Source organism: Cyprinodon variegatus, unplaced genomic scaffold (assembly GCF_000732505.1).
Source record: "Cyprinodon variegatus isolate N-32 unplaced genomic scaffold, C_variegatus-1.0 Scaffold959, whole genome shotgun sequence".
Classification (NCBI taxonomy): domain Eukaryota; kingdom Metazoa; phylum Chordata; class Actinopteri; order Cyprinodontiformes; family Cyprinodontidae; genus Cyprinodon; species Cyprinodon variegatus.
In genome coordinates this window covers 291,180-305,526 of record NW_015151412.1, presented here as the reverse complement: position 1 = coordinate 305,526, position 14,347 = coordinate 291,180, and the positions used below count along the sequence as shown (strand labels likewise).

Sequence of the window (14,347 nt, the reverse complement as noted above, 5' to 3'; positions counted from 1 at the left end):
GAGCATGGAGCCACGTCAAACTTTGTTAGCCCAGTTCATCCTGGCCGAGGTTGTAACGCATCTCCCTGATTTCCTCCTATCAACGATACGCTAGATGTGTGGAGATGCCTCAGATGTGGGTTGTCTCTTTATGAGCAGTCATGCCCTTGTTTCAAACGCCTTATCAGATGAACTGACAGAAAGAAGAAAGGATGAGGAGAGAGGGGGGGCAAATATTCATCTTATAGAAAAATACCTTGGAGGGAGCGAGAAAAGAGGAGTAAAGGAGTGGGTGTTGGGAAGGAGAAAAGAGGGAGAGGGAAGCGTGTGTGTGTGAGAGTGAGAGAGCTGATTAGATTGGAGAGAGCCAAGGAGGTATGGCTGTACTATTGAGCAGAGAGGGAGCGTGACTGAGTGAACGCAGAATCACAGCAAAGTCCTCAAGACGGCGGATGGACTGGACCTAAATCAACAAACTGACAAAGAAAATCTGGATGGATACCATGTATAAAGGATGAAGTATTTGCCTTAATGAGCGAGTATCTCTGCATTAGTGTTGCAAGGAAACCACCGGGAGAAAAAGGAAAGGAAAAAAAAATCAAAAACGGACAACTCGTTTCTCTCTCTTGGAAGGAGAGCTGTGAGCCGGAACAGAGTCAACGGTGGGACTCAGAGGGATTTTAAATATACTCTCAGTAAGTACGGACACAGGCAGGGAAGGAGCGTGTTTGAATGAATGTTTCAGGCTGCTTCTGATGGCTTTTTTTTCCATCAAGAAACCAGATAAAATGAAAAAAAAAAGGGGAAGCACACCAATGATTTTTCTGTTGTGACATGCAGTGTCAAATAGTATTTTTCCCCCTTTGATTTGAACAAGCAGCCCAGACTTGACTGTGCGTTTGTGCCTCTTCCTCAGTGCCGGGGTGTGTGTGAGTCAGTGTGTGTAAGCTGATAATAGCAGCTCCATTGGTATTCAGCGGAGGGAGCTCCAGGATCTCGCTGCGCCTTTTCCCCAGGATGGGATCACAGAGCAGGGATTGTGCTTGCCTGAGGAGAGCCCGCTGAAATGGGTGAGTGTCTCTCCCCTTCCCCCTCATCCTCCCCACCTCCATCACTCCATCCTCATCGTTCTTAAATGTGCCACATCTCACCAGTTAACTCATCTACCTCTCATTATAGTTTTTATTTACAACCTTTATTTTTTTTTTGTACTTCTTAGGGGCTCCCTCTGTTTTTCCTGTGTCTCACCCACTCACCCTGCCAGTGCTCCACCTGTTTCCCCTCCATCTCCTCCCATCCCTACACCCCTCCATCATTCCCAAAACAGAACTGTCCAGTCTGATGGATTTGGTTAAAATTGCTCTGGCTCACTTCATTTTTGCCCTTGCCCCCCTCCATACCACTCCACCACCACTACCTGCATTCCCTCTTTACCGCTCTCCCTCCTCGGTGGTGTCTCCCCTCCCCCCTCCCCCCCTCTTCCTCTCTCTTCCAGCTCTTCTCCACATTCTGTTTGAATTCAGGCTCAGCAGAGATGTTAGAGTCTATCCTGACACAGCCAATCAGCAGTGATTGCTGTGTGTGTGTATGAGAGGATTGCTGTTTCTGTGCATGTGTCAATCACCCTTTTTTTGGTCCTTATTTTTGGTGTTTGCCTGGATCTCTGTCAGCCTCAGGGTTTTGGCCCAAACAAACAAAAGGTTATGAGGTAGATCAGTGTAATTAATTGCCTGCAGGATGACAGATGTGACACATGGCCCACCCCTTCTCATTTCTTTGAACTTCACACTGATATACCTTCTGCACACCAATTCACACCCATCTAAATCTCTTCACACCTGCAATGACATGGCATGCAAATGTTCCCAGCGGAGGGACACACAACAGCGGACACTGAGCTCTGACCTAACTAAGTGTGTAGGAGCAGTCAGACTGCCGTCCTAAACGCTCCTCGGAGAATACGGTGTCAGAGGAGAGCCATATCTATCCACAGAGTCGTATTGATTGCAGCTGATAAACTGAAAAGCCTGTGATGCTTTATTGCAAATGAACCTTTGCCTTATTGTGCTCTGTCAGGAGATGCCAGTTTAATGAGTTCGTAAAAGAGCTAATATAACAACTGCATGGATAAGCATTTTTTAATGTTTCTTTTTTGAATTAAAAAGGGAAACCTATTAGAAAACTGTGAGCAGAGGGAGTTTTTCTCTGATTTTAATTTTTCATATTCAACAGGTGCTAACTGTTGCATAGTAACAGGGAGACAAGACAACCTGTTCAGTAAGATATGACACCTTGGTGCTATTTTTAAATCATGCTAATTGTCTTTTCTGTTTAACCAAAGATGGTGTGATTTAAAAAAGTAAAAAAAAAATGAAGGTAAGGAAAGGAAACAGCAGGAATCTAAGTCTCTTTATATTAAAACCAGAATTAGATTTGCACCTGTGCGCAACCTGTCTTTTTAGAATAATCACTACCTTGAGGAGGAAGATTAATGGATAGTGGCATTTTTTCATGAAAAATAAGGTGACAGTTGCCCAGGGTGGTTGGAGAAGGGGAGTCTGTGAGAAAGCTTGAGTGGTGGGCTGATGCACATTCCCCAGTTATAAAAAAAAGGATTTAAAAAGTGAGCGTTTTGTCACTCAGTGGTGCCCTGCATGATTGATTGTTTGATTTGAAGGGAAGAGGACTTCACAAAGTAGGCATTTAGAGAAGAAACAGAAAGGAATATGTCAAATAAGGAGGACTTAAAAGTGTTTATCACATTTTAAGACAAGAACAATGGGAAACTAAGTAAGTAATGATATCAGGAGTCATCAAATGCAGCCCATGATGAAGCAATGCTTTTGTTTTAAATGTGTAAAGCAGCCTGCAATCTAAAAGAGGTTGACTATGGAAATATTTCCCTTAATAAAATGTTAGTTTGTAAAAATCTGCCTTCTGATGTTAACGACATTGAAATAATTTTACTACCATCCATCCATCCATCCGTCTGTCCATCCATCCATCCATTTATCTCCAGCAGCCAATGAGTGAAAGGCAGGGTAAACCCTGGACAGGTTGCCAGTCTATCACAGGGCATCTTTGCATTAATGCATAGATATTTTAAATGATCATATTATAAAAGTGTTGTCTTTAGCATCCATACAGCATAACCTGACCAACATAATTTGTTTTACTTTTGCTTAAAATCACCAGCAAATTTTTTCTTGATTCAAACAGAAGTTCACTTATAGAACTAATAATCAGGACTTCTGTGCGCTGAAATTCTACAAACTTTTCTGTAATTTAAAGTCCTTTCAATAAGGTTAGTAAGCTTCTAGTCATATTATAAATCTTTTACTTTTTTGTGCTTTTCTCCCTTTCACTAAAAGCATCAAAACTCAAAACTCCCACCATGCATCATCAATCAGCATATGCTCTGATGCACTTACTTTGATGTGAATAGAAATCTGATATAGGTGAGAGACATGCAATTTAAAGCACACATTGGTATAACCTTGTAATTTTTTTTTACTTTCAGCTCGATTCGAAGCTGCTATCCCCTATCAAAGAACCCTCAACACATTTCTTTTTCTTTTTTATATCTTAAAATTCTTAGAAAAAAAGTTGAACAACCTTTGAACAAGCATGTCGATTGGTTCTCCTGGTAAGATGACAGAGAAAGTGTGTCAGGGTAACTGGAGCCGTGCTTGGATGGAGAACTAAGACTTAGCCCCCCTTACTTGTTTCTGTGCTTATATTTAAATTTCCCCCACTACAATAAAAAAAGAAAAGGAAAAAACAAACAAACAAAATATTTAAACCACTTTTGTAAACCACAATTGCCTGTTAGGACTGCAAGTTCTACCTTAACAGTTAGCTCAACTAATTGACTAACTTACATCAGCTTGTTTTGGTTTTGAGATGCTACATATGGCACATAATAAATATGTTTATATCATATATTTGCTTAAGTGTACATATACTTTTACAATAACTATAAACAAATGTTATACTTATAACTTTTTTAACTGCAATAGTCAATAATTGACATTATTTTAGCAGCATTCTGCTCTCTTGTTTTAAATCCAAGGCAGCTGGAACCTGTTATACATATTTGTTTTTTTATTTTTATGCAAATGTGGTGATACCTTGAAACCATGGCATTTCTACTCAAGGTTATAACACTTCCAGAATCTCCAAGTGTATGCATTTATTCGGCTCACTGGTGACATTATACTGTTTGCGAAGAATGCGGGGTCCTGCAGTCTTTTGTTCTCTGCTGACACTCAGGATGGAATTTTTCCTGTTGTTTATAGCAAGATTTAAATTTGAAATAAAGCAAAACACCTTAACTAAATCTGCGCCTGACTCCTGCTAAGATCCAGTCTTGCCCTGCTTCACCTGATGCATTTTAGGGGATAGATTTGAGGGAAAAGAAGAAAGCAAAAAGAATTGCATGGAAGTTGCAAAGGTGTAGTTATTAAATTGCACACAATAGAAGAGATGTCATGTGGAGACTGTGTGAAGATGAGCTTGTTAGAAGAGCGATGGGATCAAATCTTAGCGTGAGTGCTGAGGACTAAGGAGCAAACAAGCAACAGAGTCGGAGAAGGAGTGACAAGGACAGAATAGACAGCAGGACGACAGCTTGGGAGGAGTGTGACAGGCAGGAGAATGACATACGGGATAAGGCAAAGTGACACAAATGCCGCCAACCTAACCTTTCATGCACTCTTGCTCCTCTTCTTTTGTACTTTTTACCTCTTCTTCTCTTTTCTAGACCCAAACCCTTGGAGCAATGGACACCAAATGGGCAGCATGGAGACCAACGTGTTCCCTTCAGCAGAAAGCTTTCCACACCTAAGCGCCTCCACCAACTCCAGCCATCCACTCAAGCCAGGGCTAAGCCTGCAGAGTTGAAGTAGGGGTTTGCCTGGAGCTGTCTGCAGAAAACAGAGATAAGAAGGCCTCAGAGGAGTCAACGTGTTACAAACCAGTCAATGCGTTGAGCAATTAAGCTGCTTGAACTTCATCCGCAATGAAATATGATGCAGTGATGCTTGAGCAGTGGTTCAGAGCTTTTGGACGTGTGTGGATTTATCAGCTGGATATTTTGTTGAGGTTACGGCACTTTGGGGCGCATTTCCGAGCTGGATCACTTTCCCCACATTCGTTTGTGGGCAAAAGCGAGTAATTGAAAATTAAACCCCTGGAGGCTAGTTTTATTTTATTTATTTTTTTTCCGAAGGAGCAGCTTGTATGTTTTTCCTCAGATTTCCTGTTCTTTCTCTTACATTGCAGAAAAATACATTATGAAGCAGCACCATTCTTCTTCATCCTCCCTCAGTGACGGAGAGGGAAGAGGGACACACTGTCCAGAATAGATAACGAGTAAGAAGACAGCCGCTGAGAAAGAGGAGGGTGGGGTGGGGTGGGGGGGCAGAAAACAGAGGGACAGGTGGAGAAAATAACAGATAAAAGGGTACAGCCAAAAGGAGAGAGTCAGAGAAAATAGCAGAATTAACTTGGATTGTCCACAATCCTCTTTTTTTTTTTTTAGACCTTCTGTAATTTGTCTGGGTTGTTTTGGGGAGTAGTTAACGCCATGGGTGGGAAGATTTCAGCCAGAGGTGAGGGGTGGCTTGAGCAGAAGTTGAGGTTTATGTCTGGTCTGAAGCTGCTGGCTCTGCATGCTGGTGTTTGAACCAAACTATGGCCCAGTAAACAGACACCTGTAAGGATTGACAGAGAAGCTCTGTGACAGAAAGGAAGACAGCTACACAGCCTAAGTGTCAGGCAAAAAGGCAGCAGACACCCGGAGCTGGCAGAGCCGGCGTTCTGCATTTCATTGTCATTCCGCTCTGTTTTCAGAGGAGTTAAGAAGAGAAGAGAAGCATTCCTGTGTTTGTGGCTCCTTCAGCATCCATCCAAGTCAGTGGCCCCCCCTCCTCACTGCCTAATATACAGCAAAGGAGGGTTGGTACTAAAAAGGAAATCCAGGTTGGAAAGAGAGAGGGTGGGAGGCAGAGAGAGCGGGAGAGAGCAGGTGTCAGAAATCCTCCCCTTCATCTGCTTGTCATTTACTTCTTTATGCTCGTTCGTTTTTTGGCAAGGCGATTGATTTTCTGATGCTGCCGTTACTTCTATAAGCCCTCTGCAGTCCCTGGGTGAAAGCAAGACTGAGTAGAGCAGAACACGACCACAACAACAAACAAAAAGGGAAAAGGAAAAGATGGAGCCCTTCTCATTGACTGACTTTTCACCCCCTCCTTTTCCTATTTGTCGAGATGGCCTCTTGTTATTTTTTCTCTAAGTAAAGGAAAAGAAGAAAAACACCCACCCAATCAATCCCTCATTCTGTTTTGTACACAAGGACTGAACCTCCCTTTTCATCGGCTGTTTCTCTACATGGATTATTTTTTCCTCTGAGTTCTAAACACTGGATTGCTCCAGATTTCCTCCATACGGCCTCCCCTCTAATGACAAGGGCCAATTCCTGTAATTCCCCCTGCAGGCATCCATCCGCTTCACCCCTCGGCCGAGGTGCAGGAACTCTGTGGACCCGGATCCCAGTGCCCTTGTTGACTCACCACCACAGCTATAATATGGCACAGTCCCTCTGATCCTGCCTGATTTATTCTGTAAGTAAACCCCTTTCTATCTATCCTTGTAAGTTTTCACATGATCACTACAGGTCATTAGCATTCATTGAGCTCTTGTATTGTAAGGAGTGGTCTGTCTTACTGCAGTGTTTGGTTTTTTTGATTCCTTCACAGCGGATTTGCTTTCCTGTGCTTCCTCTGCTTCGGGCAGAGAGCTCATATGTGTGTGTATGCGTGTTGGGGGTGTGTGTGTGTCTGCCAAACACTGAGGTTGATCTCAGATCCAAGCTTCTAAGAGAGTCAGTGTCAGAATAAGAGGCATGAGGTACTTTCCTTCAGATGTGTGACCCCCCAGGGTTCATTTGGACTAATTAATGAGATTTTTGCAAATTTCTTAGGTTCTGTTTTAATGTACTTGCACTTCTGAGGCTACATTAGAAAGTGTTCGCATCAGCTACTATGAATGACTTCCTGACTGCTTCTTTGTTGTCTTGCAAAGGTATTCACATCCTTTGAATCTGTCTAGACTCTGTCATGTTACAGCCACAAACTTCAGTGGGTCTTTTATCGCGGTTGGATGAAATGAGCTAACATAAAGAGCATAATTATAAAGTAGATGGAAGAAAGTACATCTTTTTAACCTTCGTTACAAATTAATATCTGAAAAATCTGCTGTAAGTATATATTTAGCTTTCTTCATTCTAATACATCAAAATAAAACCCAGTGCATCCAGTAACTAGTAAAGAGAGCTGTTACTGCATGATTATTTCCTTAAATATACCCAGGTGTTGTGCTGAGAACTTAACTGGATATATCTTAAATGAGTTTTGAGTTGTATGCGTCCCTTCTAAAAAACTTGCCCATGTGAAACCTGAAAGAGCAGGATCTGTTTTTGAATGAGTTCTGTGACACAGAGCGCCACTTTACGGCAGTCTGAGCTTCCTTCAAACACGAGAGGTAACCAGGTTGAAGTTGTTGTTAGGCAACAATTCAAACATGACATTTACCTCATCTGACATATTCTTGGTTCTCCGATGTAGGATTTAATGTAGAGGGAAAAATGTGGCCTTGTTTTTATAATTAACTCAATGAATGTCTGTTGTTCCATTTGTAGATACCTAAAATAAGATTCTTCCTGATCAAAATCACATTCCTAGACTGAACTGTAATAATATATTTTCTAAACTACATTGTTGCAGCAGAAACTGAACTTTAGAAAGTAAAAAACAAAACAAAATAGTAATAGTAAGAATTAGGTTTTATATACCTAGAAATGTTTACATATTTTAAGTTAGCATATCAGCTTGAATGATTATGTATTTCTAATATCTGAAATGCTTTTTCTTCATAGTCAAAAATATTACAAATGCTGAACAGTAACAATAGGATTATCGAGATCTGAAATTAATTTCTAGACATCCAGAATGTTTATTCTAGATGTGAAGAATATCATTTTGTTTGAACTGGTCATTTTGACAATGAAAAATGTTTTTCACATATCAGGAATACATATTTAGTAATACTAATACATACCAAATATCTGTTGTGATCACGATAAAATTACGGGTTTATTTCTTGAATGGCAGTAGATCAATGTATCTATTTAGGGGAAATCACCTGGCAGAGAATACAAATGTTTTAATAAATGGGACCTGTTGATCATCTCATGAGATCCTCCTTATGTTGATTCTGTTTTCAATCACACAGGAAATACTAAGTGTCTGTTTGCAGCCACTTCGGATGTTATTATTCCAATAAATAGTTGTTATTAGAGGTTATCAGTCCCATAGAATGGTTTTAGATTGTGCCAGTAGGCGCGGTAGGTTGTTATTACTGAATGAACCGTAATCCTAAGGGAATTACTTTTTATCCCTTGGAAAATAATCTATTTGCGTAATCCTAAAATTTCAGTAGTTCTTAATGTACTGTAAAATATATAAAAATGAGATGATCCGCATCTCGCTCATATTAAACAAACCCAAATCAAGTGATCTCATGTCCTGTCAACTGAGTTGTAGAATCCTCTCCCTATAAATATTTAATTCTCTATGAAACTGATCATTCTCTAAATAAGATCCTCGTCTAAAGGACATGTAATGTTTGTTTTTTAAAACATAATGTGTCTAACTGACTTAGTGAATGATTTTTTTTATTTTTATGTACCAGACTACGACAGAAATCTGGTTAAATCAGGAAATAAAACAGCGTGATTGGCTGTAAGGAGAGTGGAGACAGAGGACACTCAGAGTTTACTGAACAAAACCTGCTCAAAACAATCAGGTTTGCTCTGGGGAGAACGTTACTATGGCAACAGAGACAGAGGTTTCCCATATTTCGGATTTAGTGAGCCATCTTCGTGAAACGGACCTCTGGGTTGGAGAAAACTCATGTAGGGGAATTTGCCAATGTGTAAAAAAGCTACTCTCATCAGAAGAGAAGCATGGTTCATCACAGCACTGATGGCATCATGCAGGGGAAATATCTTTGTTCTAAAATAAACAAAACAACGAAAAGCTGCAAAGGAAAAATTGAGCCAAGTCTGGGGGTTCATCTTCAAGTTAACCATACAGCTACGATGTAATACTTTAAAAAATCTATCAAATCAAAAGATACTGATGAATTAAAATGAGCCAGTTGAAATTCAAAGACCTTAAAGCTTACTTTCATAAATGCTGCCCATTCTGACTGAACTTGAGCTAAAAAATATAAGTAACCTTCAGTCTTCTTACGTCCATAAAGGACTGGATACAAATACTTACTAATCTCTTTTAGTCTCTCATCTACAACAGCAATAAAACAAATTTAATATTGTGAATGTAATTTGACAAAATATGGAAATGTACATCAATGGCAGTGAATGAATAGTATTACGCTCTGGCTGCAGATCATTTTCAATTCTCTTAATCCTCAAATGAGTTTCTTGAATGAAACTGAACATTTATTCATAGTCCCTGCTATGCCCTGCATATTAGTAAGCTCGTCTATCTCCATGGACACATCTTTATACACTCCCACAGTCACCAGGCCCTCAATCAAGATAGTACCTTCAAACAGACCAATGAACTGTGAATAACGCCATTATACAAACTCCCAGCTCTGAGCATTTCAGACAGGAAAGATTTGAAGGATATACAGAAGGAAGCAAAAAAAAAAAAAACTATCCTGGAAACAGAAGAACAAGATGAGAAAGAGAATAAGAAAGGAGGCAGAGAGAGTATAAGAGAGAAAAGCAAGAGAGGCAGACGCAGAGGAGGGCGGGAATCAGCGAGGAAAATGGGAGAGCATGGGTATAGAGAGGCCGCAAGGCAGGAAAAGACCTCTGCTCCATGGGAGCACTCTGATGGGCTTAGCAAGGCCCCGCTTTGTTCACGCTGTTGGTCAGCCTCTCAGAATTAAGCTTAACTAAATAATACGATTACTGCAGCTGCACACTGATAACACGCCGCTGCCGATCCCCTTTGTCACTGTCAGAAAGCCCAGAGAAGAGAGGAGGAGTGGCATACGATGGCATCAAAGGCATGACAGAACCGACTACATTACTCTGTCACAAGGGCCTGAGCTTCACATCACGGCCTCAGAAAAACAGACGGGAGCTGGTTTCACTTTTTATCTGAAGAGTTGCCATGCAGACAAAGATAGTGAGAATATAAACAAGGCTTCTCCACAAATAAATACACAATGTCATTATGTGCTTTCATGCATCACCAGCTCACCTCATCTCTTCTCTGTAACGCTGCTTTTTAAGATCCTAAATCCCATATATTACTCGACTGTATATGTGTAAGCATAAACAGCAGCTCTAACAGCCAGACATCTGGCCCCTTGGCTTAGTGGTTTACACTGCATCCTCTGTGTGGGCTTTTTGTTTTATGTTTCTCAGCTTGACAGCTTTGACACAAATTCATGCGAAGTTGACCTTGCAGTTTGAAGTGTAATAAGAGCTGAAATCCAAAGCTATGCTGCACATCGATACATGTTCTCCTACCAGCAGATAAATAGTCTTCCATCCCATGGGAAAGAGGGGGGGAAACAAGCGGGCAGCAGATACTACTGTCCAGTTTTCTCAGCAGAGGTGGAGTACATCTTTCTGTAGCCCGTGGCTCCCAGAGTAGAGAGCTAATATAGAGGCTGGCCCAGGCTCAGCCCCCCTCCTATGAGATATGAAGCATTTCCACTCTTCTCTCAGTAGGAGCAACTATTTGCCTGCAGAGCTAAAGATTAGCTTGGAGGAGCAACTGAAAAGACACATTTACCATGTGATGATTTGTCATGAGTATCAGAAAACATTTGAGAGCTGATGCCTCTGACAAAAGCAGGACGTTTTGGAACTGGAACTTTATTTTCCATGTTTATCAGCCTTGGAGCGACAAATGAAAAACTTTAGGACCATGAGTTCCTTAGATGATTAGATTTGGATTAGGCCTTTTAAAGTCCTGGGGAAGTCATATTCAAATTTTAAATCATTCTGGCTTAAACGTATATAAATGTACTTTTTATTAGACCACATTGTCCCAAAAGTTAGAAAATTTCTATCTAAAAAAAAATCCTGTCTTAAAATCCGTATTTTTCTTTTTCATTATCTTATGCAGGCCAGTAAGTTATATGTCAGCTTGTACACCTAAATTCGGCCAATCATAAATCAACGGTCATCTGTCAATCAAGTTTTTTTGTTCATAGCCTCTTAATTCATATGTCACAGCTAATGTATGTAATGGTTGAAATAAGAATCAATTTACTTTACCAGTGAGTTACGTCTCATTGTTCACAGGTATGGACGTCTGTAACTTCAGCAGGCGTAGAGCTAACAGAACTGGCAGCGTTGCGAGGCAAGGAGTCAAACATGTACGGCTGTAAGCCTTCCACACCAAACCAAGCTTCTGCCGCCCTGGCCGCCCTCTTCCACAACATCTTCATCCCGCTTTCCTCCTCTAAATAAAAAATGTATGATGGAGGAGAATCATCCACGACCTCTGACACAAAACTCTCGTCCTCGTCTTGCATGCTTCGGCTGTCAATAGCGTTCCTTGACAGTGTGGTTTCTAAGTGTTACTTGGTCCCAATGTAATTTCCCATTGGGAACCTACTAGCACTAAGTTGCTAACTGATTAGCAAGATGCTTCCGAGAAACCGGCCACAATAAAATGCTTGCGAACCTTCTGCCACAACAATCCCGCCCCCTTGATGAACGACCAATCACATTCACTTTATTTACACGTGTAAAGTTGGGCACCACTCGGGAGAATTCGGAAATGCAACCATTGTAACAGCCTTTTCCCTATGACTTTAAATACATCAGTCTACTTTCATTTAAATTATTCTGTCCCTTAGAAACCTGGTCTCAAGTCTTAAGCAGCATTGAATTGGTTTCCCTCTGAAAATGCCCTGTGGTTGATCTTCATCTCATCTGACCAACTTCCCTACTCCGTCTAAAGCAGAACAGTTTTCCCACAGCATGATGTTGCCACCACCATCTTCCATGTGAAGAAGATGTGCTCAGAGTGATGTGCCAAGTTAGTCTCCCTCCCTCAAGTTTGGTCTCTTTTAATCAGAGCCATCTTCCATAAGTTTGCTTAACTGCTTATATGGTTTGTGATAAACTACATATCCCTTTCTTTAAACAAGCGCTTTATTCTTTCCACTTTTACATAAATCAGATTTGTGGATTGCAAAACAAAAAGTCCTGCCAACAGATTCTCCCTTCTGAGCTATTCTCACAGTGACCAGCCTGGGCCTCCAGGCTGCTTCTCTTATTGATGCTCTCCCTGCCTGCACTGTCAGTTTGTCAGTTTACTGATTAGCCTTCTCTTTTATTGGTAGGATTGCAATTTGGCCATATTGTTTCCATTTTTAGATGATAAATTGAATGGTGAACGACATCTGTAGATCTTTTCTTGGTCTTTCTGATAAACCTCTGAGGCTTTTACAGCTGTGTTTACATAGGGGTTAAAATGACTGTGATTTCTGAAGGCAACTAGTTGCCCTGGATTTTATTTAGCTGGCTGTCAGTGCAATAATATTAAACGCCAAATATATAATATATAATATATTTTTTTTATATGTGAATTAGCTTTAATAACATCCATTTGACAAGGATTAGTGTTCGATTACATGCATTGTGCTATTAGAGTCCAGACATGCAGAGAAAGATAGGTAGTAAATGAATAAGGCAAATAAGCCTTTCAGTTAGATTTTAAATGAGTAGAAATTTGTTCAGCTCCAACATTATTTTATTTGTTCCTCTTGACTTGATCTAAAGTGTGCCAGAAATTTACATGCTTCATGAAATTACAATTTACACAAAATCTTAGAAGCTCTCATTGCGCAGGCTTGTTCTGCTCAAATCCTTTCAGATCACTGATCCAGTGATTTAACATTGCTCTGAAAGCAGCTGCTTCATGCTCTAACAAAACCGGAGATTTTTCAAAAAGCATTTAGCTGAAGTAGATAATTATTATGGTATTAACACTAAATCTATCATTTTGTCAACAACTTAAGAGTGTGACTGGCTTTTGTCATTACAGCACGCCTCCTTAAAGAGCCTCACACAGCTCCTGCTCTAAAAGTGAGCCGGGCTAATTTTGGGATATGAGAACTCCTCATGCCCTAAACAGCACTTAAGGTTCATCCATCAGCCCTCCATCAATAGGCCACCAGCACAAGACACCACAGCCTGCGTTAAACCTTTGCCCCACGTTCCACAAATGAAAATGGCTCTTCACGCCTTGTCGTTTGTCTGGTCCTGCTTGCTTCAGGCCAGCTGGCCTTGAGGGGGAAGACAGGGTGCATGTGTATGAGCAGAGTGACAAGATGTGGACATTAGGACACACATGCCCTTTCCATAATGTGCTCCCGGCTGGACTGTTTTGCTGGCCATAAAGTGAATGCTGCTAATGGCCTCTCCGTTAATGGAGTCATTAAGAGTGGATTGCAAGGAAATAAAGGCGAAGTGTATAATGTGTGTGATCTGGGGTAGAAGTCTTATCATTTGTTTATGTGTACAGTTACTGTAACCATCTAGTGAATTCGTTTTATTCAGCTCTTTGCAACTTATTCTCCAGATAACACTAAGGCTAACACCGGTGCTGTTGTGCATTAGCATTAGAGGAAAAGGTCAGTTTTCTGTCAGTGTAATTGTAACACGGTCTGAAGCTCAGCTAATCAGTCTTAACCTGGCCTGTTCTAATCAGGCTGCCGGCTGAGGCTCACATAGAGGCAGCATTAATGTTTCACAACAAGATTGCTGCTGCTGCCTTGTGTGGATGTTGGAGCGACAAATGCTGATAGGCTTGATCTAAGGTCAGTTCAGGACTCGTTCCCAAGAGAATGTATCAGGAATGAAGAAAGGCATTCTGGGTAGCCTTGCGTGTTGTTTTCATGGTGGCATGGCTGCTCATTACACCCATCTCAGTCTTTTGTGTCTTACCACAGGGTTAGCTTATGTCACCATGCCTATCGTGTCTTGAGTTCCAGTCGGTCTGGCCAGCCTCACTCATTTTCTCTATTCCGCATGACACTACATGGAAGAGCTAGCTTGCAGGCAAAGATAGCCTTAAATCACTTTTTCTAATTAAGCTAGCATGAAACAGTGACTCAGGAGGATGGCATGCAAAATCTGTCTTCCTTTGCATTTTGAATACTCAAAACAGTCAATTCATTCATTCTTCAGTCTTTTATGCAAAGCACATATGTCTGCCATAGATTTATTTATAAGTGTTTGACTAATGACTTCCAAGTTTGACCTGAGATTTCTGCAGCTCCTCAAACTTTCAATTCAATTCAATTC

The 14,347-nt window shown here is 40.9% G+C and overlaps 1 protein-coding gene and 1 long non-coding RNA gene across 7 annotated transcripts in view; both read left to right on the top strand.

The window, feature by feature from the left end:
* The first annotated feature begins 313 nt into the window (after window positions 1-313).
* On the top strand, window positions 314-5,082 carry LOC107100313. Its single transcript, XR_001481996.1, has 3 exons — window positions 314-674; window positions 896-1,049; window positions 4,742-5,082. It is a non-coding gene; the product is annotated as an uncharacterized LOC107100313 (long non-coding RNA).
* Window positions 5,083-5,410: 328 nt separating this feature from the next.
* Window positions 5,411-14,347, top strand: part of grik5 (glutamate receptor, ionotropic, kainate 5) — a 139,657-nt gene continuing 130,720 nt past the window's right edge. For all 6 annotated transcript variants that reach the window (XM_015398758.1, XM_015398756.1, XM_015398762.1 and 3 more), the window contains exon 1: window positions 5,411-6,602. The gene's annotated coding sequence lies outside the window, so the exon portion shown is untranslated. The remainder of the gene's footprint in view (window positions 6,603-14,347) is intronic.